Here is a 25,897-nt window from a genome sequence, read left to right on the forward strand (position 1 = left end):
TCAGACATTGTCTACGGACTACGGTTGACAGACTGTAGGATAGTGTATCTTATTAGACATAATGGTTGATTAGTGTATCTTAATCATTGACATAATGGTTGGTTGGTTGGTGGACACACTTTTTGAGTGGGGCAGAAATGGTATGCTAGTATGCCAGACATTATAGAATTTACTAGATCAGATACCACCCGAAACCAGTAATCGCTGAAAATTTGGACACCAGATACTTATGTCTCCTGCCTGGATACCATATTCTCATGTTTCAAACTGAACAGATAGACAGACACACAATACCTCTTTACCAGACCCAACCATAAGAATACAATACAGAGTATGTAAATGACAATATTACAAAATCTCTCAACTGTATTATTAATATAGCTACTATTACATTTACATCATTTAGCAGACGCTCTTATCCAGAGCGACTTACAAATTGGTGCATTCAATTTATGATAGCCAGTTGGACAACCACCTTTTTTTTCTCTTTTTTTTTTTTATGTATGGGGGGTGGGGGAAGAAGGATTACTTTATACTATTCCAGGTATTCCTTAAAGAGGTAGGGTTTCAAGTGTCCGGAAGGTGGTCGGTGACTCCGCTGTCCTGATGTCGTGGGGGAGCTTGTTCCACCATTGGGGTGCCAGAGGAGCGAATAGCTTTGACTGGGCTGTGCGGGAACTGTGCTTCCGTAGAGGTAGGGGAGCTAGCAGGCCAGAGGTGGATGAACGTAGTGCCCTCTTTTGGGTGTAGGGTCTGATCAGAGCCTGAAGGTAAGGAGATGCCGTTCCCCTCACAGCTCCGTAGGCAAGCACCATGGTCTTGTAGTAGAGTGTGGAGTGTGCGGAGGAGCGGGGTGACATGAGAGAACTTGGGAAGGTTGAACACCAGACGGGCTGCAGCGTTCTGGATAAGTTGAAGGGGTTTAATGGCACAGGCAGGGCACAGGCAGGGAGCCCAGCCAACAGCTATTTAATTAGCATTCTGTTCCCATGATATTGCAGTGTGCTATCCCCAAAATATATATTGTATAATAATGCTCTATCTATACCACTCATTATACAAACACTGGAATCAATGTCCACCAATTACATATTTTCTGTAATGTACTGCATGTTCACCGTTGAATCTCATTGAAAGATGCAGCAATCTTCACAATGAACTGTAAACAGGGAGTTTGCTAGTGGTTATTACATTTACATTTACGTCATTTAGCAGACGCTCTTATCCAGACCGATTTACAAATTATGTCCGTTTTGTTTTTACTTGTAGGATTTACACACCTGTACGTTTTTTATTTATGCACTTTCTTGCAATATGATTTTTTGGGCACCATGATGTTTTAATAAACATATTTATTTTGCATTCAAGCCTCAGTTTAGCATTTTTGACATGGGCATAGGGCCGGGACAGCTATATCTTTGATAATAATCTAAAACATTCCAAATGTATGATGGGTAAAACAGAGCGTTACTACACATGACATGAGAAAAAATAGGAGTCTGTGTGAGGTTAGAAATTATTTCATAAAGTTGATACAGTATGTTGTCTTGGCAAAGGTACTCCTGCATCCTTGCTATCTGGAATCCTTGGGACGTCCAAACCCCATTGAAGTTGACTTTTTAAATGGTTAAGGTAAGGGTTAGGGTTAGGTAAGGGTTAAGGTAAGAGTTAAGGTTAGGGTAAGGGTAGGGGTTAAGATTAGGATTTAAGGTAGGGACGTCCCAAGGATTCCATATAGCAATGACCATTGAATTTTCCATTCCCTGAAATTTGACATGATGAGGACGCCGTAGCAACCGAAGCACATCCAACTTGTACTGCAATATCATTCCGTTATAAAATATAGTCTAAATCTTTTTTTGTTTTATCTTTATAGAATGTAACTTCACAGTATTAACACATAAAAAATAAGTATTTGTATATTAAAAATATTGGGTTGTTGAGTTGAGAAAGTCTTGTCGAATAGATTGAGTTTTTACATATCAGTAAAAATAGTCCGGCTATATAAAATAGCTTGTCCTCCTCTACGTAGGTCTTTCCAGTCACATGTTGAAGTTGTAAACGGATCATGTCTAGCGAGTCTCCTGATTACAACAGGTAAAAAAAAAAAACTTGTTTCATTTACAATTATAGTAAAATTACAGGTATTAATAGGCATGGATTTTCCATACATCTTGCAGATATTCAGAGGAAACTAGCTGGTTTACGCCGGACCCATTGGCATTAGCTATCTAGTACCTAATGTTAGTTAGCTACTTTATAGCTCTGCCAAGATGGCAGTTCACGTCCGACTCATGTTTAGTTGCGTGTAACGTTAGTATGCAAAGAATATGCAGTAAAATATACTAATTAGTTATCAAGACCTCATTTGTACATCTTAACTGATAGGCATGTTATTTTACGTATGACTACTTAGTTAATGCTAATGTGTCATCCATGGCCTACTAGTTCCAGCTAACTCTGCTAAGCTAACGTTGGTTAACTTACCACGCACCGAGATGGCTGGCCGCAGGATTAAAATACACATTTATAAGGAAATAAAATGTTAGCTAGCGAATAATGTGAGCTTATCTTGTCGAATTTCGGGGGTTTGTCAGCCTTAACTGAGATTACCGAACGAGACACGTGCGCGCCCAACCAACAAAGTTGGTGAAATTGGACCGCACAGGCTCAACTGGATAAGCAACATTATGTCATTTAGAATTTTTGGACGAAGTGTGAAATATTGCCATCCCATATTTCCGGACTGAAACTAGTAGCTATGTAGACACCTTTTTGTATTTTTACCGTATCACATTTTTCCCAATTTCCCACATGGCAGACTTGGGTTTTCCTGTAATTGATTAACCAACACTATAACCGCCCAATAACCATATTGAAGTTAATCTGATAAATGTTTTTGGTTGCTTAGTTAGGCCATGTCTGAAGCTGACCGTTATTTCTCCAATAGCTCAAGAGATCGTGAGCATGATGCTGGGCCAGCGGGAATGGAGCCTAACGGTGTCATCGAGGTACGTTTTCAACTAAACTCTTTTTGCTCAATTAATTCAGTTAAAATAAAAGATATCTGAGGATTGGTGTGGTCTGAAAATGTACCTGACTCCTTGCATACCACTTGTTATAGTGGATTTCAATTCATTTCTGTAGCGGGTGTTGAGTGAAATGATGGCATTTCATCTTTCGGGACAGACCTGATAATGGTGACAACTTTTTATACTGATCGCTCAAAAACCTCAAGCATAGGCCTGCAGTTAACTCACTGTCATCTAAACCACTTATGTAATCAAAACGATGTGTAAACTGAATACTCTTATTGTGCAGAGCAACTGGAAAGCGATTACGGACAACTTCGATGACATGGCCCTGAAGGAGACACCTTAGGGGTATCTATGCATATGGTTTTGAGAAGCCATCAGCCATTCAACAGAGGGCAATCATTCCTTGTATCAAAGGTATGCGAATCAATGGCTTGTTGATACAAATAAATATACTGACCAAAAATATAAACGTGACAATTTCAAAGATTTTACTGAGTTACAGTTCATAGAAGGAAATCAGTTAATTGAAATAAATTCATTAGGCCCTAATCTATGGATTTCGCATGGATAGGCCCACCCACATGGCAGCCCCCGCCCCCCCCCCCACTCCACTCTCAGATGATCCTGCAGGCAAAAAAGCCAGATGTGGAGGTCCTGGGCTAGCGTGGTTACACGTGGTCTGCGGTTGTGGGGCCGGTTGGACGTACTGCCATATTTTCTGAAACTACTTTGGGGTTAGCTTATGGTAGAAAAATTAACATTAAATTATCTGGCAACACCCCTGTTGGACATTCCTGCAGTCAGAATGTCAATTACACGCTCCCTCAACTTGACACATTTGTGGCATTGTGTCGTGTGACAAACCTGCACCTTTTAGTGGCATTTTATTGTCCACAGTACAAGGTGCACCTGTGTAATGATCATGCTGTTTAATCAGCTTTTTGATTTGCCACATGTCAGGTGGCTGTATTATCTTGGCAAAGTAGAAATGCTCACTAAAAGGGATATAAACAAAATGTGAGAAGCTTTTTGTGCATATGGACATTTTCTGAGATCTTTTATTTCAGCTCATGAAACATGGGACCAGCACTTTATATGTTGCGTTTATATTTTTGTTCAGTATAATTACAAGTTCAAAATTCTCGGATATATTGAGTGAAATGATGGCATACCATCTTTCGGGACTGACACAGCAATGGAGATAACTATTTTTTAGTATTACTGATCACTCAAGTCAATTGTCACTCGGCAAAGCAACGTTTTATTTATTTTTTATTCTGATCATGCAACCCCTTTTATCTTTCCCTTCCCAGGCTACGATGTCATTTCCCAAGCCCAGTCAGGCACGGGCAAGACTGCCACATTTGCTATCTCTATCCTGCAGCAGCTGGACATGGAGCAGAAAGGGACCCAGGCTCTGGTTCTGGCCCCCACCAGGGAGCTGGCTCAGCAGGTATGCTGTACCTGAGGACAGGATAAACTTAAGTGTGTATCAGACCGAGGCGGCATATTCGGAAGATCTCAAACTAAAAAGGTAAAAAAAAATTCCCGCCACTTAATTTCTTTATGCAAAAATCAACTAATTGGGCTAAAGGAGGTGATGGCTCTCTTTTAGGATTGGTGTAGTCCGTCCATGACTGCATTGGTCTGAAAGTTGAGCTGACTGCTTGTTATAGGGGATTTCAGTTCCCTTCTGTAAGAAGTGTTGAGTGAAATGATGGCATTTCATCTTTCGGGACAGACCTGATAATGGTGACAACTTGTTTTACTGATCACTCAAAACCGTTGAGTCCAGTATAATACATTGATGCTGAGAGCAAATCGTCATGAAGCATTTGTATTTGTTTGATCTGTTTTCTTAGATCCAGAAGGTGATTCTGGCTTTGGGGGACTACATGGGTGCTGCCTGCCACGCCTGCATTGGGGGCACCAACGTCCGCAACGAAATGCAGAAGCTGCAGGCCGAGGCCCCCCACATAGTGGTAGGAACTCCAGGCCGGGTGTTTGATATGCTTAACAGGAGATACCTGTGTAAGTAGTCATCAGTGTAAGTATCTGCCATCTGACTAACTCATATTCAAATCAAATTGTATTTGTCACATGAGCTGAATACAACAGGTGTAGCCCTTACTGTGAAATGCTTACTTACAAGCGTTTAACCAAAAATGCAAAGTTTAAAGTAAGAAAGTGTGTATATATAAATCTTATATATAATCTTGTCCATTGGCGTGCTTTAGAGGCCCTTCTAGTTTGGCTTGACCACGGTGCAGATTTTAAGTTGTGCCCTCTAACATCTACTTAAAGCTCCGAAATGCATCAAGATGTTTGTCCTGGACGAAGCTGATGAGATGCTGAGTCGTGGCTTCAAGGATCAGATATATGAGATCTTCCAGAAACTGAGCACACACATTCAAGTAGGTCTCATTTGTTGTATTTTGCACATTTTACTCGTAAATATGTGTAGATTTCCAGATTCAATTCTTGAGCTTTACTGTAGAAATAAAGTTAAATCTTGTTGTCACAAGGCAATCAGCATGGGCTTGTCTCTGCCCCAGTCACCCCACTTCCACATAAAAGAACTGTGCTAAAATTGCAGAATCCAGGTTCGCTTGGTTTATGCAATAATGCTAGCAGAGTATTGCGTGGAAGGAGAGCACTATGCACTGTGCCAGAAATGAGTTGTGGTCGAACCTCTTTCTTAATGTTCGTTGACCTCTTGTCTCAAGGCCCAGTGCAACAATTAATCAGCAACTATTAATGATGAGCGCATTTTTCCTCCAGTTGCAGTTTTAACAAGTGTTTCTCCTAACTCTCTGCAGGTGGTCCTCCTGTCTGCCACCATGCCTACGGATGTGCTGGAGGTGACAAAGAAGTTCATGCGAGAGCCCATTCGCATTCTGGTGAAAAAATAAGAGCTTACACTAGAGGGTATTAAGCAGTTCTACATCAATGTAGAGCGAGAGGTGGGTAGTGTTCAGAAAAGACATGGCTCTACATGTGTTATGAAATGTAATGCCATGTAATATTTTGTATTGTGTGTATATAACTGCTTTGATGTTGCTGGACCCCAGGAAGAGTAGCTGCTGCCTTGGCAGCAGCTAAGGGGATCTGTAATAAATACAAATATATCCAGTTGCAAATATTGTGTTTTTGTAGTCCACAAAGTATATAGCATTTCCCTTCTTTAAAGCACCCTGCTAAAATTGTGGGGCGAGGCTTTCGGGCTTGGCTCTTGCGGGCATGTAAGCATGGGTACACCAAGGAAGGACAGTAAAAGCATTGTTGAAATGAGGCTAGGACGGACCGCTTAATGTCCAGTGTCCTTTGTCTCAACATTCTGTGCTACAATATTTATTGTAATGTTTCATCATTTAGAAGTGGGGTATGTTGTAAGGCTTGCCAGGTCTGGTCGGTGAAATAAGTTGTTTCCCTCGCGGTTCTTCCAGGAGTGGAAGTTGGACACGTTATGCGACCTGTAGGAGACGCTGACAATCACTCAGGCAGTCATCTTCCTCAACACCAGGAGGAAGGTCGACTGGCTGACCGAGAAGATGCACTTAAGGGACTTCACTGTCTCTGCTCTGGTAAGACCACCAGAAACATTGCTACCTGAATTATAATGTCGCTAAAATTACTGTCATATTGGACATGGGGTTGTATTTTAGAATGCAGGTTGAATGAACGTGGTTTGTGTTTTCCAGCATGGAGACATGGACCAGAAGGAGAGGGAGTTCAGGTCTGGCTCCAGCAGAGGACTCATCACAACTGACTTACTGGTGAGGCTGGAATCTCGCTCTTATCTAACTGTCATGAATGATTACTTGACATGGTTACATGTTATTGTTATCCCAAATGCAACCCAAAAGCTTTTTCTCTGCGACTGCCCTTTTTATGGCTTAGCAGTAACACCTTTTGGGAGATTAAATGTTTGTTCTCCACCACGGGTTTCTCTCACTGTAGGAATCTGTTACTTAATGTCAGACTACATTTACAATCAAATGCATTGTAAATCTGATGGCGCTTCAACTTGAATTGAGTTTAACTCGTGTTTTTATTTATTTATTCAGGCTCGAGGAATTGATGTGCAGCAGGTTTCCCTGGTCATAAACTATGACCTTCCTACAAACTGAGAGAATTATATTCACAGGTATGTACAGTCCCTGACTAAATGGAAGACGTGGTCCTCTGTAGCTCAGCTGGTAGAGCACGGCGCTTGTAACGCCAAGGTAGTGGGTTCGATCCCCGGGACCACCCATACACAAATGTATGCACGCATGACTGTAAGTCGCTTTGGATAAAAGCGTCTGCTAAATGGCATATTATATTATTACGTGCTGAGACTGAATCTATTGTAATTGGAAAGTGGACCTGTACCTAAAGATTGTTCCTCCTCCCCCATTTCTCCAGAATTGGTCGTGGTGGCCGTTTTGGCAGAAAAGGCGTGGCTATAAACTTTGTGACCGAGGAGGACAAGCGTATCCTTCGGGACATCGAGACGTTTTACAATACGACAGTGGACGAGATGCCTTTGAACGTGGCTGACCTGATTTGAACCTGGCAGATTTTAACGCAGTGCTAGCGGTCGTACTCTCATTGTGTTTATTTGAGGCAAACTTCTCAATGCTATCCTTGAATCAGACTTCCGATATTTGTAAGATGAGGTGACAATGGTGGTCTCTCGTGGACAGTTGTAGATTCTAACCTTGAGAGAGTTTGCTGGTTGAAACCACAAGCCATGGAGACAGTCAACATGATGGTTCTTATCAGTAGTTTATTTCAGTGTTCAATTAAGGTGTGTGTAGTGGATGTTGTTCACCATTTAATGATTTACTTTTGGACTAAAGGGTATTAGTGCGGTATTAAGTCTGCCAATTATGTTATGCTAACATATGTGCGGTGGAATGCGAGTCTAATGTTAGATTTAGACAATGTTAGATTTAACTCACTTTTCTTTTTACTTAAGTGGAATGTGTTAATTTAAGTGTACCATATCACGCTTTGTCAAATCCTTGGTTTGACCATATTTTGCTCCATACGTTTTTCCTAACAGCTCGTTTTGAGCGTGTAGCCATTTTCCCTAAAACTGTATGAATGTCTTAATAAAACCAAACTTGCTGTACTAAATGATACCATGTATTATTATTTATGGCGCGGTTAAATATTTGTTGAGGTACTTACTTGTTAGGTAGCCTTTGACACAATGGCATGTTCTTTGAGATGTCTAGACTAGTTTGTTTTATTTATTTAACTAGGCAAGTCAGTTAAGAACAAATTCTTAATTACAATGACGGCCTACACCGGCCAAACCTGGACAACGCTGGGCCAAATGTGCGCCGCCCTATGGGACTCACAATCACGTACGGTTGTGATACAGCCTGGAATTGAACCAGGGGGTCTGTAGTGACGCCTCAAGCACTGAGATGCTGCGCCACTCGGGAGCCCAGTGGTTCCAACAATTTCACTTGGCGCCCTCAACAGGCTAGGGCTGGCTCTGTATGGATGAGGGTATGCAGACCTGCTAGCCTCGGTTCAGATTTTGTTGCCCCCACCCCATCAGTTGCCCATCCCTGGTGTAGTTGATACTGATCTTGTCCAATGAGAACATAAGTTCTTAGTTTGAAACGTTTCCTATGGTCACATCTGCAGCACTGTAAATCAGGGTTTCCCAAACTGTCCTAGGGTGACACCTGGGTGCATATTTTGGTTTTGCCCTAGCACTACAAAGCTGACGTAAAATAACCAACTCATCAAGCTTTGATTATTTGAATCTGCTGTGCAGTGCTAGGCCAAAAACCAAAACGTGCCCCCCAGGACTGAGTTTGGGAAACCCATCTATAAATGACTGGCCTATCTCAGCCCAATATTGCCAGTGTCTTGAAGGTGGCATATGTTGTGGAGAAGCATTGGTGCATCCTATTACACAAAGGACAACCAGTACATTTCTATGCCACTGAGTATTAGGTTAATGTTGCAGACAACTGCTAGTGGAGATGCAGGTTAATGACTTCCCAAATTGTGGCTCATGGTGATCATAGTTTCCAGTGGTGATTTTAGCATAAATGTTGGTGGGGCAAACCTTTTTTTTTTAAATGCATGCCATCAAATCATCACAAACAATACATTAATTGCAATATAACGGTGACAAACTGTTAGGGCCTACATAAAGCTGTCCCAACAGCAGAGCTTTCTTTTCAGCACCATGGAGTGAATCCTTACCACCGCTACACCTGCCTATCAGTGGAGCCTTGTCTGGCAGCGACATGTTCATTCAGCCTCATTTACTGCCTTTTTAAAAACCATGGCTGACTTGCTTTAACAAATGGTTTCTACTGACAATTGAGACGTACAAACTATGGCATAAGGGGACGACAAGCGGATAAGAGGCAATCCATAATTTTGACTAAGACATGAGCGAGCTAGGACGGCTGTAGTCAACTATGACTTAGTTCAGCACTTTATGTACAGCGACAGAATTCAGAATATGGCTGTTCTTACAGTATTCTGCCTGTACACCAAGTCAAAACCATAGGATAAATTTAGGGGGCATATAAGCAGACAATGAAAGCTTACTACACAACATAGTGGTGGCTGCTTGTAATCATGTTATGGGTATGCTTGTAATCGTTAAGGACGGGAGTTTTTCAGGATAAAAAAAAAAATGGAATGTAGCTAAGCACAGGCAAAATCATAGAGGAAAACCTGGTTCAGTCTGCTTTCCACCAGACACTGGGACATGAATTCACCTTTCAGCAGGACAATAACCTAAAGCACAAGGCCAAATCTACACTGGCATTGCTTACCATGAAGACCGTGAATGTTCCTGAGTGGCCGAGTTACAGTTTTGGCTTAAATCTGCTTAAATCTATGGAAGGACCTGAAAATGGTTGTATAGCAATGATCAACAACCAATTTGACAGAGCTTGAAGAATTTTGAAAATAATAATGGCAAACGTTGCACAATCCAGGTGTGGAAAGATGTTGCACAATCCAGGTGTGGAACGATAATGCACAATCCAATTTTGTGTAGATTGCTGACAAACGACAATTAAATCCATTTTAATCCCACTTTGTAACAACAAAATGTGGAAAAAGTCTAGGGGTGTGAATACTTTATGAAGGCACTGTGCAGATCATAATAGTACTGTTTCTGTTTGTAGCAATAAAGCAGGCAAGTTTGTATGGCCTCAATTTTAATCTCTGTTGTACACTGCTCAAAAAAATAAAGGGAACACTTAAACAACACAATGTAACTCCAAGTCAATCACACTTCTGTGAAATCAAACTGTCCACTTAGGAAGCAACACTGATTGACAATACATTTCACATGCTGTTGTGCAAATGGAATAGACAACAGGTGGAAATTATAGGCAATTAGCAAAACACCCCCAATAAAGGACTGGTTTTGCAGGTGGTGACCACAGACCACTTCTCAGTTCCTATGCTTCCTGGCTGATGTTTTGGTCACTTTTGAATGCTGGCGATGCTTTCACTCTAGTGGTAGCATGAGACAGAGTCTACAACCCACACAAGTGGCTCAGGTAGTGCAGCTCATCCAGAGCATGGAGGCGCTACCAGGAGACAGGCCAGTACATCAGGAGAAGTGGAGGAGGCCGTAGGAGGGCAACAACCCAGCAGCAGGACCGCTACCTCCGCCTTTGTGCAAGGAGGAGCAGGAGGAGCACTGCCAGAGCCCTGCAAAATGACCTCCAGCAGGCCACAAATGTGCATGTGTCTGCTCAAACGGTCAGAAACAGACTCCGTGAGGGTGGTATGAGGGCCCGACGTCCACAGGTGGGGGTTGTGCTTACAGCCCAACACCGTGCAGGACGTTTGGCATTTGCCAGAGAACACCAAGATTGGCAAATTCGCCACTGGCGCCCTGTGCTCTTCACAGATGAAAGCAGGTTCACACTGAGCACATGTGACAGAGTCTGGAGATGCCGTGGAGAACGTTCTGCTGCCTGCAACATCCTCCAGCATGACCGGTTTGGCGGTGGGTCAGTCATGGTGTGGGGTGGCATTTCTTTGGGGGGCCGCACAGCCCTCCATGTGCTCGCCAGAGGTAGCCTGACTGCCATTAGGTACCGAGATGAGATCCTCAGACCCCTTGTGAGACCATATGCTGGTGCGGTTGGCCCTGGGTTCCTCCTAATGCAAGACAATGCTAGACCTCATGTGGCTGGAGTGTGTCAGCAGTTCCTGCAAGAGGAAGGCATTGATGCTATGGACTGGCCCGCCCGTTCCCCAGACCTGAATCCAATTGAGCACATCTGGGACATCATGTCTCGCTCCATCCACAATGCCACATTGCACCACAGACTGTCCAGGAGATGGCGGATGCTTTAGTCCAGGTCTGGGAGGAGATCCCTCAGGAGACCATCCGCCACCTCATCAGGAGCATGCCCAGGCGTTGTAGGGAGGTCATACAGGCACGTGGAGGCCACACACACTACTGAGCCTCATTTTGACTTGTTTTAAGGACATTACATCAAAGTTGGATCAGCCTGTAGTGTGGTTTTCCACTTTAATTTTGAGGGTGACTCCAAATCCAGACCTCCATGGGTTGATAAATTTGATTTCCATTGATAATTTTTGTGTGATTTTGTTGTCAGCACATTCAACTATGTAAAGAAAAAAGTATTTAATAAGATTATTTCATTCATTCAGCTATATGATGTGTTATTTTAGTGTTCCCTTAATTTTTTTGAGCAGTGTATTTAGCTAGGCATGTTTGTATAAATTCTCCATATCTCTGTGCCTGTGTGTAGGTTGGAGGCAGGCAGGTTAGTTATAATTATAGTCTGCCTCAGGGGCACTGAGCACCTCAATGAATGTGTAATTGGCTATGATATGGTATATGCCTTTATTTTTAGCACATCAGCTTTGTTCTTTGAGTCCCACGTTCACAGAAGTCAATGCAATTATGCTGGCAGGGCCACATTGAGAGGGAAGAGGATAAAAGTCAACTCATTGGACATTTGGATAGAGAGTGGCTGATTCCACCTGGACCAGTTCTCCTGCATTGTTAAATGTTTTTCGGATTGAAAAGCCGGTCTTCCAAAGGACTGGAGAAAAACTGGTTGTTCATTGTGGGAACATGGGAGCCTCACTGCGGTGGCGTTCCGCCTGCGGACAGCGTATTTGGCCCAAGGAAGGAATCAGGCCCAGAGAGAGGGATGAAACGGTATGATTTAGAGAATCTGTCCAATATCACCAAAATGGTGGTAAAACCATCAGAAGAGGGGAGATCAGTGACAAAGTCAATGGACAGATGAGACCAGGGACGCTGAGGCACGGGAAGGGGAAGGAGTTTCCCTGCTGGAGCGTTCCCAGGGGGATTTGGATTGGGCACATACAGAACAGGAGTTGACATAGAGTGACGTCCTGCACCAAGGTGGGCCACCAGTACTTTCCAGAGATGGACTGAACGGTGTGAGTAATACCTGGATGTCCAGAGACGACAGCTGTGTGCTCCCAGGTCAATAGCCGATCCCTTATCATCATGGGAACGTAGGTGCGCTCAGGAGGGCAGGTGCGGGTTCACTCTCCAGGGCCTTGCGAATGTCCACATCTACGTCCCAGAGCACGGGGGCTACGACTCGAGAGGGCGGTATTATGGGTGCACTCAAGACAGGAACCTCTCCCGAATCGTAGAGACGGGACAGGGCATCGGCTTTGATATTTTTTTACCTGGGCGATATGTCAGTGTGAAATCGAATCTGGTGAAGAAAAGGACCCACCTGGCTTGGAGCGTGTTCAGTCGCCTCGCTGTTCGTATGTACTCCTGGTTCCGATGGCCGGTGAGAATGAGAAATGGGTCCTTGGCGCCCTCCAGCCAGTGTCTCCACTCTTGTAATACCAACTTCACCGCCAGGAGCTCCCGATCTCAAACATCATAATTCCTCTCTGCAGGAGACAGCTTTTTTGAGTAATGTGCACATGGATACAATTACTGTGGATTACCTTGACATTGGGACAGGACAGCCCCCACACCTACTTTTCTGAGGGTTCCACCTCCACCACGAAGGGCAGCGTTGGATCTGGATGTTCAAGCAACAGGGCTGAGGTGAAACGACCCTTCAGTAGGCGGAAGGCTTCATCAGCTGCAGAATTCCATCCCAACTTCCGGGGACCCCGCTTGAGGAGAGAAGTGAGAGGAGAGGTGATCGAGCTAAAGTTCTTAATGAATCAGCGGTAGAAGTTGGCAAATCCCAAAAAAAACTTTATGGTGGTTGGGACTGGCTATGACCTGACAGCATCCACCTTCCTCTCAACCATCATGACTCCTTACGGGCCGATCTGGTAACCCAAAAAGGATACGTCCTCCTGATGAAATTGGCACTTCTCTGCCTTGATGTACAGGTGGTTGGCCAGGAGGCGTTCCAGGACTACTCGGACGTGAGCGATGTGCTCCAAGGTAGCCGAGTAGACCAGGATGTCGTCGATATACACGACCACCTGCCGTCCAAGCATGTCCCAGAACACCTCGTTGACGAATAACTGGAACACTGACGGAGCATTGGCTAATCCAAAAGGCATCACAAAGTACTCGTAGTGACCAGACATCGTGCTGAATGCCGTTTTCCAGTCATCCCCCTCCCAGATGCGGATCAAATTGTGGGCACTCCGCACCGCAGGTCTAATTTGGTGAAAAACCGGGCCCCGCGGAGTTGTTCAATCGCGGCCGGAACCAATGGGAGAGAGTAGCGGTACTTTGTGGGGATGGAATTCAGGTTTCTGTCATTGATGCACGGGCGCAATCCTCCGTCCTTCTTGGCCACAAAAAAGAAGCCTGCCGATGCAGAAGAGGTGCTAATGAAACCCTGCTGGAGAGCCTCCTGGATGTACTCCTCCATAGCTTTGGTTTCGGCCACCGACAGAGGGTAGATGTGGCCGCGCAGAGCCTGCAAGCAGGTCGATGGCACAGTCCCAGGGGTGATGAGGAGTGAGACAGGAAAAAAACTCCCGAAGATCTTGGTATACCTCCGGGATGTTGGGCTGAAGGGCAACCACAGGACTCTCAACTGACGTAGAACCACAGGGAAAGGGTAAGCAGGTCTTCCGGCATTCGGGTGTCCAGTCAGTGATTTTCATTTTCGGCGTTATGACGTTGAAGCCATGGGAAGCAGAGGATGATCTTGTGTATGGGTGCACTGATGAGGAAGGGAAGGCTTTCTTGATGTATGGATTCCACAGTGAGGGTGAGTGGTGCTGTTATGTGTGTGATCGTCACGCGCTTGAACCGGACAAGGAGAGGAGAGCGGGTATGAGGTGATGTTAAGGGAGGAGGCGAGGGCCTGGTCAATAAAATTCCCTGCGGCACCGGAGTCCACTAGAACTGTATAAACAAAACATGAAAGCCAGCCAGTGAAATTCATACTAGGAAAGTGATGATGGAATACTCAAGCCAAACCCAGGAGACGGATGATCACATGGCGGTCCCTCTACTCTCGTGGACCTCCGGTTAGAACGTACCGGACACCGTTGAAGCTGATGCCCCTCCTGTCCCCAATAAGGACAGATCCACAGCTGTCTACGATGGCGTCGCTCAGCCGTGGAGAGGCGTGAGGCCCCCACCTCCATGGGTTCAGGCTCTGACTCAGAACGATCAACGGAGGAGGGAGAGAGGCAATGAGGGTACCGACGCTCCCGAAGCAGGTTATCCAGACGGATGGCCACCGCAATGAGGGCGTCCAAGGATAGGTTGTCGTCTCGGCACGCCAACTCCGTCTGGACCTCTTCGCGCAATCCTCTTCTGAATAGGGAGCGGAGCGCCGGCTCATTCCATCCATTGGTTGCTGCCACTGTCTGAAAGGTGATTGCGTACTCCGCCGTGGTCTGGCCATCCTGCCGTAGTTGGAGTAGACATTCATCCCCCTCTCTACCCTCTGGTGGATGGTCCAAGACCCCCCTGAACAGAGCCATGAACCCCTCATAGGAACCCAGCTCCTCATCTCCTCTCTCCAAGAGGGCCTTGGCCCACTCCAACGCCCGTCCGGTCAGCAGAGAAATAACCGTGGCAACCTTGGACCTCTCAGTGGTGAGGGCTCCCGTCTGATGGTCGAAATAGAGGGAGCACTGGAGTAGGAAGCCACAGCATTTCGATGGAGTCCCGTCATATTTGTCCGGGAGGGACAATCGGGCATCACTAACCATGACTGACTGCTGGATGGGCTGGGATACTGGCTCACTGGGTCGACGTGTGGCAGAGAATCCTCTGCTGTTAAAAAATAATAATAATAATAATGTAACTGTAAGTCGCTCTGGATAAGAGCATCTGCTAAATGACTCAAATGTAAATGTAAATGACGCCCCTTGAGTAATGTCGACTCGTTGAAGAACGTGGAGGACCTCATCCATAGCCGTTCCCAAATGAGCCAGCTGTTCATGGTGTTGACGAAGTAGGTGTCCCTGTTCACCGACCAGCTGGGATGTCTTGATTAACTGCTGCTTCCATTTGTTGAGGTAGTATTCTGTAACGTAGATGCAGGGAGTCAGGAAGCAGGTGCAGTTAGTGAGTTTAGTAACAACAAACATGGAACGATGCAAAACGAGAAGCGTCTGACATAGAAACAATACTACCTGCTGAGTGATAACAAAAGAGTGCTATATAAAGAGTAGGTAATCAAGAGAGAAATGAAGTCCAGGTGTGACTGATGATGAGACGCAGGTGTGCGTAAAGATCGTTGCCAGGACCGGTGGCTAGTAGACCGGCGACGTCGAGCGCCGGAGAGGGGGAGCGGGATAAGACGTGACAGGTTAAGGTTAGGGGTTAAGGTTAAGGATAGAGACGTCCCAAGGATCCCACATAGCAATCGTTTTGAACGATTCAACCTCTTCTTATCTTACTCATGCCACATATCAGAAATGCACTTCCTCAAAACTATTGGTGATGTCATTATGGAGACAGAAAAGTCCAAGTTTAAAGTCTTACATCAACAACAATATAGCTATAGTTTTGAGACTACTGTCTCTGAGGCATGCATGACATGGTCCAAGATGGCGTAGCAGTGAAGTCGTGTTTTTGTCGTGTGTCTGTAAATAGCCTGTAAATACCCTGTTTTTTTGTATTTTTCATACGTATTTCCCTATCAGACTTTTCAACCTTCTACAAAATATACTTTTCTGCAACCCGCCTCACTCTAATGTGGAACGGATTCTATTATTGACTTACCTTTTATCTAGAATCTCCAGTTGAAACTAGCTAGCCAGCTAACTAGCTACTTGCTAATAGCCACAGTTAGCGGTATTTCACCCAGAACATTGGATTTTTCTGCCGGAATAATTTAATCACTGGAAATGAATCACCGGATCGCAACTAGCTAGCCGCAACCGAATGGATGTTGCTGTTTGGCTAATCACCACTGCCCCCGATGCATGCACCAGTTAGCCTCGAGCTAGCCTAGAGCCAGGCCCATATCCCGGCTATCTACCTCTCGTTCTACCGGACGGGAATAGCCAGCTAACTAGCTACTTGCTATTAGCTACCGTTAGCGTTTTTTCACCATTGTCCATGGCCTGCACCACCTACCAGCCAGCTCTAGCCTGGACTATTATTCGGCCTGTCTGCACAGCGCGTTATCGACCCAGAACATATCGTTTTTTCTGCCGGAATCACTGAATCACTGGACCTTTAACACCGGATTCATCGCTACCAGCTAGCTGCAACAAAATTGCCGTTGTGATTTGGCTAATCAGCCTGAGCTAGCTTTGAGCCAGGCCCATCTCCCGGCTATCTACCGCTCTGTCAACCGGACGGGACCACCTAGTGTTGACACGGAGCCCCACAGATCCAACACGACTGGTCTGCCGACGAAATCGTCTGATGTGGTTACAACAGGCTTCCCGTTACGACGTCGACCACGAAGATTCCATCTGCTAGCCCCGGCCCGCTAGCACACGCTAGCCGTGGCCTCTTGGTCGCTAGTGCTTTAGCAGCCCCCGAACTACCTCCGAACTATCCTATTGCTGTTCACCGGACCTTATGATAACTCAGCTATACAGCTGATGCCTGCTGGATTGTTCCTTTTTACGGTACCGCATCCTGTTTATGTTTAGCCTCAGCCCAAACTGTGTCGCCATTACCAGCTGTTGTCTTAGCTCTCTAAAATTACACGTGTGATTGCTTTATGCCTCTCTCCCATGTCAATATGGTTTGCTTATTGCTGTTTCGGTTATGTCTTATTGTACTATTTCACTGTAGATCCCCCAGCCCAGCTAAACCTGCCTTAGATAGCTATTTTGTTCCACCCCCCATACACGCGGAGACCGGCTCAATCGGTGCCTCCAGTGATGCTATCTCTTTCATTGTTACCCAACGCTTAGGGCTACCTCCACTGTACTCATATCCTTCCATATCCTTGTCTGTACATAATGCCCTGAATCTTTTCTACAACGCCCGGAAATCTGCCCCCTTTATTCTCTGTACCCAACGCACTAGAAGACCAGTTCTTAAAGCCTTTAGCCGTATCCTTATTCTAGTCCTCCTCTGTTCCTCTGGTGATGTAGAGGCTAACCCAGGCCCTGCAGCCCCCAGTGTCACTCCTCCTCCTCAGGCGCTATCATTTGTTGACTTCTGTAACCGTAAAAGCCTTGGTTTCTTGCATGTTAATATCAGAATTCTCCTTCCTAAGTTTGAGTTATTCACTGCGTTAGCACACTCCACCAATCCTGATGTTCTAGCAGTGTCTGAATCCTGGCTTAGGAAGGCCACCAAAAATTCTGAAATGTCCATCCCCAACTATAACATTTTCCGTCTAGATAGAACTGCCAAAGGGGGTGGAGTTGCAATCTACTGTAGAGATAGCCTGCAGAGCTCTATCATACTATCCAGGTCTGTGCCCAAACAGTTTGAGCTTCTACTTCTAAAAATCCACCTTTTCAGAAATAAGTCTCTCACTGTTGCCGCTTGCTACAGACCCCCTCAGCCCCCAGCTGTGCCCTGGACACCATATGTGAACTGATTGCCCCCCCATCTATCCTCAGAGTTCGTACTGCTTGGTGACCTAAACTGGGATATGCTTAACACCCCTGCCAACCTACAATCTAAACTAGATGCCCTCAATCTCACACAAATTATCAACGAACCTACCAGGTACAACCCTAAATCCGTAAACATGGGTACCCTCATAGATATCATCCTGACTAACTTACCCTCTAAATACACCTCCGCTGTCTTCAACCAGGGTCTCAGCGATCACTGCCTTATTGCCTGCGTCCGTAACGGGTCCGCGGTCAAACGACCACCCCTCATCACTGTCAAACGCTCCCTAAAACACTTTAGCGAGCAGGCCTTCCTAATTGACCTGGCCCAGGTATCCTGGATGGATATAGATCTCATTCCGTCAGTAGAGGATGCCTGGCTGTTCTTTAAAAGTAATTTCCTCTCAATCTTAAATAAACATGCCCCATTCAAAAAAGACAGAACTAAGAACAGATATAGCCCCTGGTTCTCCTCAGACTTGACTGCCCTTGACCAGCACAAAAACATCCTGTGGCGTACTGCATTAGCATCAAATAGCCCCCGCGATATGCAACTTTTCAGGGAAGTTAGGAACCAATATACACAAGCAGTTAGGAAAGCAAAGGCTAACTTTTTCAAACAGAAATTTGCATCCTGTAGCACTAACTCCAAAAAGTTTTGGGACACTGTAAAGTCCATGGAGAATAAGAGCACTTCCTCCCAGCTGCGCACTGCACTGAGGCTAGGAAACACTATCACCACCGATAAATCTACAATAATCGAGAATTTCAACAAGCATTTTGCTACGGCTGGCCATGCGTTCCACCTGGCTACCACTACCCCGGCCACCAGCTCTGCCCCCCCAGCTTCTCCTTCACACAAATTCAGACAGCTGATGTTCTGAAAGAGCTGCACAATCTGGACCCCTACAAATCAGCTGGGCTAGACAATCTGGACCCTTTCTTTCTAAAACTAGCCGCCGAAATTGTCGCAACCCCTATTACTAGCCTGTTCAACCTCTCTTTCGTAACGTCTGAGATCCCCAGAGATTGGAAAGCTGCCGCGGTCATCCCCCTCTTCAAAGGGGGTGACACTCTAGATCCAAACTGTTACAGACCTATATCCATCCTGCCCTGCCTTTCGAAAGTTTTTGAAAGCCAAGTTAACAAACAGATCACCGACCATTTCGAATCCCACCGTACCTTCTCCGCTATGCAATCCGGTTTCCGAGCTGGTCATGGGTGCACTTCAGCCACGCTCAAGGTCCTAAACGATATTATAACCGCGATCGATAAGAGACAGTACTGTGCAGCCGTCTTCATCGACCTGGCAAAGGCTTTCGACTCTGTCAACCACCGCATTCTTATTGGCAGACTAAATAGCCTTGGTTTCTCAAATGACTGCCTCGCCTGGTTCACCAACTACTTCTCAGATAGTTCAATGTGTCAAATCGGAGGGCCTGTTGTCTGGACCTATGGCAGTCTCTATGGGGGTGCCACAGGGTTCAATTCTTGGGCCGACTCTTTTCTCTGTGTATATCAATGATGTCGCTCTTGCTGCTGGTGACTCTCAGATCCACCTCTACGCAGACGACACCATTTTGTATACATCTGGCCCTTCATAGGACACCGTGTTAACAAACCTCCAAACGAGCTTCAATGCCATACAACACTCATTCAGTAGCCTACAACTGCTCTTAAACACTAGTAAAACTAAATGCATGCTCTTCAATCGAACGCTGCTGGCACCCGCCCACCCGACTAGAATCACTACTCTCGGCGGGTCTGACCTAGAGTATGTGGGCATCTACAAATACCTAGGTGTCTGGTTAGACCGTAAACTCTCCTTCCAGACTCACATTAAGAATCTCCAATCCAAAGTTAAATCCAGAATCGGCTTCCTATTTCGCAACAAAGCCTCCTTCACTCATGCTGCCAAACATGCCCTCGTAAAACGGACTATCCTACCGATCCTTGACTTCGGCGATGTCATTTACAAAAAAAGCCCCATACACTACCCACCACTGTGACCTGTACGCTCTTGTTGGCTGGTCCTCATTACATGTTCGTCATCAAACCCACTGGCTCCAGGCCATCTATAATTCACTGCTAGGCAAATCCCCGCCTTATCTTAGCTCATTGGTCACCATAGCAACACCCACCCGTAGTATGCGCTTCAGCAGGTATATCTCACTGGTCATCCCCAAAGCCAACACCTCCTTTGGCCGCCATTCCTTCCAGTTCTCTGCTGCCAATGACTGGAACGAATTGCAAAAATCTCTGAAGCTGGAGACTCTTATCTCCCTCACTAACTTTAAACATCAGTTGTCAGAGCACCTTACCGATCACTGCACCTGTACACAGCCCATCTGAAATTAGCCCACCCAACTACCTCATCCCTATATTGTTATTTATTTTGCTCATTTGCACCCCAGTATCTCTATTTGCACATAATCTCTTGTACATCTATCATTCCAATGTTAATACTAATTGTAATTATTTTGCACTATAGCCTATTTATTGCCTTACCTCCATAACTTGCTACATTTGCACACACTGTATATATATTTTCTGTTGTATTTTTTGACTTTATGTTTTGTTTTACCCCATATGTAACTCTGTGTTGTTGTTTTTATCGCACTGCTTTGCTTTATCTTGGCCAGGTCGCAGTTGTAAATGAGAACTTGTTCTCAACTGGCTTACCTGGTTAAATAAAGGTTAAATAAACAAATTAATAAAAAATGACATCTTGCTGTAGCAATGGGCTAGATGCCTCTTCAACTCTTGCCAATCACAATTTAGGATATTTTACCTCTCCCCCACAAGCCTTCGAGTCAGCCTGATCTGGAAAGACAAAAACATTTGAAGCTGATACACTACATTACAAAAAGTATGTGGACACCTGCTCGTCGAACATCTCATTCCAAAATCATGGGCATTAATATGGAGTTGGTCCCCCCTTTGCTGCTATAACAGCCTCCACTCTTCTGGGAAGGCTTTCCACTAGATGTTGGAACATTGCTGCGGGGACTTGCTTCCATTCAGCCACGAGCATTAGTGAGGTTGGGCACTGATTTTGGGCGACTAGGCCTGGCTCGTAGTCGGTGTTCCAATTCATCCCAAAGGTGTTCGATGGGGTTGAGGTCAGGGTTCTGTGCAGGCCAATCACGTTTTTCCACACCAATCTCGACAAACCATTTCTGTATGGACCTTGCTTTGTGCACGGGGGCATTGTTATGCTGAAACAGGAAAGGGCCTTCCCCAAACTGTTGCCACAAAGTTGGAAGCACAGAATTGTCTAGAATGTCATTGTATGCTGTAGCGTTAAGATTTTCCTTCACTAGAACTAAGGGGCCTAGCCCAAACCAACAGCCCCAGACCATTATTCCTGCTCCACCAAACTTTACAGTTGGCACTATGCATTGGGGCAGGTAGCCTTCTTCTGGCATCCCCCTGTGGTGTCGAGACAACGATGCTGATATGCTGTGATGACAAGAAATCCGCTGACACTGTCCTTAATTATAATGGTTTATTACATCAAAGATTACAGTATCAATTTACAGACTCCTGCAGACATCTGGAGAACAACTGACCCAATCTCTAATATGTTATTCCTCCCCGTCCTTTGTTCCAACCATGGTATTTATAATATGTAACATAATATGGGTGGTTTTTTATAGACCAATCCCTGGCCTTTACACATCCGAATCTCCTCTGTCTTAGGGGTCCCCTATAGTAATGTTTTCCAGATGTTTCCGCAAGCAGAGCCAAATTCTGGAATGTTCAGATTCTACATATTTCCCCCCTTCGAGACTAATTAAGTCTCGAAAACAAAAAGAATAGGATTATGACAAATCTTGTGTAACTTTAACAATAAAACAAGATTTATGTAGTGTGAACACATTTTTATGAAGTGTAAACAAAACGTTATGGAGTGTAAGAGCGAAAAACCTGTCTGGCAGCTTTCTTTCCAAATATCCATCAATCAATCAAGACAGTGACATTCTCTCACGGCCCCTCTGCCCCAGGCGACCACCTAAGTACTCCAGATCAATTTATAAATCTTTATCAATGCATTTTAAACTATGATGCAATTGAATACACATGAAAGCCTGGTCCTGATAACAACACTTCTTCTCCATAATTATCTCTCCACGTGGGAGGAATGTCACCACCCCCACTCCGTCTCTCACATCTACAAGGAAGATGAGCTGTATCACCCATCCTAACCCTAATGACAGTCTTTTCTTCTAAAATTGGTGTTGGAGCGATTTTCTGAGGCTCCATTGTAATCAAATGTGATACATTTATAGCTTTAATAACTGTCAATGTTGAAAGAGTTGAATTGCTTCTCACTGTTGTTGTATTAGGCTGAAGTGTTGATGTCATTGTTGTTGATTAATCTATTTTCCCTACAGCTTGGAGCTCTTTACTTGTATTTCCATCTATCACCACTAGTGTAACTACATTAACTCTCAGTTCCAACTCTAATCCCTCACTTTCAAACTGTGGATTATAAAAAATACATTTATAATCACCTTGATCCTCCTGCTGGGAATTGTACACATAGAGACTACAATAACCCTCAATCTTCAGTCTTCTCTTATCATTCAGCAACGCATACTTTCTCAATGCAACTGCTCCTAACAGATCTAAACTCCTGCCATAGCTATCTTCCCACTGAACTCTAAATTTCCCTTCACCACTGTTCTCTCTCGTGCACTGACATGGAAGCTGAGCTGACTTTCCTAGAGTTACTTCAACCCTAGTTTTCGTAACGTTTTGGTCTGACTTTTCTCCTAACTGGTCTGGGCCTACTTTGTTTAACCGAATTACCAGCTTCTCCTGTAACAGAGTTGCCCTTGGTGATCTCCGCTGTTTCACATTCCACTGAAATATTCCCTGTTGTTTCTGGGATGTATTGAAAATCAATGTCCCCAAATCTCCTTTCCTTTCCATCCATTGCAGAGTCATCTCTGGCATCATCAGAAGTGTAAACATTATCATCAACGTTGTCCACAACATGGACAATCTCTCCTTCTGGGTTTTGACTCTGGATATTGTCATGCATCTCTCCTTCTGCCTGTTCTCCCCTATCTTCATCCTGCTCTCTTGAGCCTTCAACATCTTGTCTCTCTGCGCGTGGCACCTCTTCTCCAGGCGCTTTAACACAATGTGACAAATGATACCACGTTGGAGACCCTTTAACCTGAACAGCTGTTCCAGTACTACGAACAACTTCAAATGGTCCTTCACGACGTTCGTTATACCACTTCCTTCTAAATACCTTCACGAACACCTTGTCCCCAGGTTGCACTGTACTCCTTTTTTGCTCATCAAGCTTCTCCTGCACCTCTTCTTTTCTTTGCCTGTCAGAAACATATGTGGACAACTTTTTATGAAAATTGGCCATATATGTAACGTACGCTCTCATTTCATCTTCCAAAAGAGCCAAGCTTGGACCCTTTCCGCTTGTTCGCAAACAAGGCGTAGGCATCCTTCTTCCTGTGACCAGTTCATGGGGTGTCATATGTAGATCACGCAACTCACTTGAGCAACACACCATTAATGCTAAAGGAAGTGCTGCTATCCAGTTTAGACCCGTATGCTGACAAATTTTGACAATGCGATTTTTCAAGACACCGTTCATTTTTTCACAAATCCCTTGACTTTTTGGGTGATAAACTGCTCCAAGACGTTGCTTAATTCCCAATTTTTGCAACATCAATTTCACTGATTTAACCACAAATTCCTTCCCATTATCTGAGGATATTCGATCGGGAAGTCCCCACCAGCTTATGACTTCTTTACACAAGAACTTGGCAACCGATTGAGCATATTTTCGCTTAGTTGGACATATTAGGACCTCTTGGTGTAGGAATGTGACCAGGAAGAACAGTCACACCCCTGCGAACATTATTTTTCAGACAGATTGTGCACCTGCCTATGACATAGTCAACCTGTTCAAGCAAATATGGTTCCCAAAAACCATACTCCTTTGTGATCATTCTCCTAACCTCCACCCTTGCAACATGAGCTAACCCATGTGCTTCCTGAATCATCAGACCTAATAGGTGTAGAGGCGCTACTATCAACCCCTCATGGTTTCTCCAAAGACAACAAAGGATTGTTACTCTGAGGATTTTTTATTGTCTTCAAAACACCTGCTTTCGAAAGTCCTTCAATTTGTGGTTAAATCCTTTGGATTGCTTCATCTTTCAATGGATACTGATTCTTCCAAGGAGGTCTTGCTCCTGGTCGAAGTTCAACTTTCACCGGTTGGGCTGATTTCACAAGTCCAATATCGGTACTGTGTTGAGACCACAAACATTCTGGAACTTGTTGCAACATCTCCTCTTTCATAGGGTCTGAATCCATCTTCACACTGCAAATAGATTCATGTGTCATCCGTACACTCTTCTCAATCTCAAATTCTTTATCCAGATAATCGTCTGTGTTTATCTTCATAGCTGCTCCTTGTGGTCCTAAAATTATGCAACATGAGCTGAGTTGAACTTTCTTTGGTTGATGACTCAACCATTCCTCTGAGTTCGCAAAATTGACTGCTCAATTTGACTCACATCTGGATCATTTCCGGTAATATTTCTCCACACTTGATGAACTCTTGACACATAGGCTCTCGGATTTTCTTGTTGTCCTAGTGGGTCAATCAGAATGTTGTCAGGATGCACATTTGTTGGAAAAGTATCTTTCAGTGCTCTCCACAGCCGATTTCTACTTGCAGCCAACAATTCAGGATCATTCACCGCAGTCCCCACATATCGATGAAGTCCAGCTCTCTGAAAAATGTCTTCCATACCTGGAATCCCAAGGAGATTAGCCAAACGTCTCTTAATGTCTCCTATGGCAGACTGTGTTCCCACCGTAATTTCTTCCAACTTTGAAATCCAAGGATATGCTCCATCTTGAAGAGTAGGCAGCTTCTCAAGTATATCTGACATATCGGTATTCTGCAAAGGCTTATACTCCAGGTTCTGTCCTCGAACCTGGAGTATCTTCACTTTCATCAGAACTCGAATCTCTTGTATTCTTCTTTTTCCAACTTCCATCACCCCTTCTTTCCGCTCTGGCCAACCTCCGTCTGATCACAGGGTCATATCCCTTCTTCTAAATAACTCTGATCATCATCATCATCATCTTCAAGTTCCATCCTCCTGAACCTCACTCCACCCTTAGTTTCCAGACATCTCGTTTTCTTCTTATTTTTGGAGTTTGGATTCATCTTTATGGTCGTTTCTGCTTGTCCTCTCTCTATTATTCGTTCATCTTCATCTCTGATGCAATAATCACCCTCCTGAATGACCACTGGAAGCTGAGGATAGACGTCCTTAAACTCTACTTCTTCCTCGTAAGGTGGGGGTCTTTTTGCTGAATCCGTATGTGAGAAAGGTGTATTGACTTCTGCCATTAGTTTTTCTGTCACCTTCACCTCTTTTGCCATTTTCTCTATACCTCTGTCTCTTTGATCTTTTGTATCTTTTATCAGTTTTTGTCCTTCATTTTCAAACAGCTTAAGAACACCCAGCTCTCTTTATCTCTTTTCTTTACGATGTTCCCCTTTTTTCCCCTTCTTTTGATCTGCCTTATACGTTGCCACAAGCACTTTCATTATCTTGATGACGTCTGGGTTAAGAGTCCCTTCCACTGGCCATGGTTGTTCAATGTCAGGCCAACGTTTATTCCATTTTCCAGATAACCTTGCAATACCATTAACTAGAGGATTACTATTTTGTACTACATCAACAGGAGTAATTACTTTCATAGTTTTGATGTCCTTTTTCCCCATTGTAACAACTCTTTTATATTCCTTTATTGTGAATTATTTTATTATTATTATTTTAAACCAATTAATTTGTAAACCAAAAAATACTTTAGAC

The 25,897-nt window shown here is 44.5% G+C and overlaps 1 pseudogene across 1 annotated transcript; it reads left to right on the forward strand.

Moving 5' to 3' along the window:
* The first annotated feature begins 2,034 nt into the window (after nucleotides 1–2,034).
* On the forward strand, nucleotides 2,035–8,165 carry LOC311147156 (eukaryotic initiation factor 4A-II-like; annotated as a pseudogene). The gene is made up of 11 exons (XR_014615619.1): nucleotides 2,035–2,097; nucleotides 2,951–3,011; nucleotides 3,322–3,452; nucleotides 4,352–4,491; nucleotides 4,901–5,069; nucleotides 5,343–5,452; nucleotides 5,858–6,001; nucleotides 6,485–6,622; nucleotides 6,740–6,814; nucleotides 7,106–7,185; nucleotides 7,446–8,165. The product of XR_014615619.1 is annotated as a eukaryotic initiation factor 4A-II-like (transcript).
* Nucleotides 8,166–25,897: the final 17,732 nt, after the last annotated feature.

This window comes from Coregonus lavaretus (assembly GCF_964263955.1).
Source record: "Coregonus lavaretus genome assembly, chromosome: 19".
Taxonomy (NCBI): domain Eukaryota; kingdom Metazoa; phylum Chordata; class Actinopteri; order Salmoniformes; family Salmonidae; genus Coregonus; species Coregonus lavaretus.